Below are 435 nucleotides of genomic sequence, written 5' to 3' on the forward strand. Positions count from 1 at the left end.
GTCCTGGAAGAAAAGAAGAGCCTCACCAGACACTGAAACAGCTGGCATTCTAGCCCTATACGTCTTTCAGCCTTTCAGATCTGTAAAGTAGTACATTTTTGTTAATCAACTATTTAAAGTATGGTGTTACCTGATAGTGACCAAAAAAAGAATAATAGGAGCTCTGTCTTTAAAGAGTATATATTATGTGACTGGTGAGATGGTCCAGTAATTAAAGGCACTGCTGGCAAGCCTGATGACCTGAGTTCATTGCTTGAACCCACATAGGGGAAGAAAGACAACTTTTGTAAAATGTTCTCTGGCACCTGGAAACAACCCAGATGTCCCTCAACAGAGGAGTCGATACAGAAATTGTGGTATATCTACCCAATGGAGTACTACTCAGCTATTTAAAAACAATAAATTTATGAAATTCTTAGGGAAATGGATGGATCT

The sequence above is a fragment of the Mastomys coucha genome, chromosome X (assembly GCF_008632895.1).
Source record: "Mastomys coucha isolate ucsf_1 chromosome X, UCSF_Mcou_1, whole genome shotgun sequence".
NCBI classification, from domain to species: domain Eukaryota; kingdom Metazoa; phylum Chordata; class Mammalia; order Rodentia; family Muridae; genus Mastomys; species Mastomys coucha.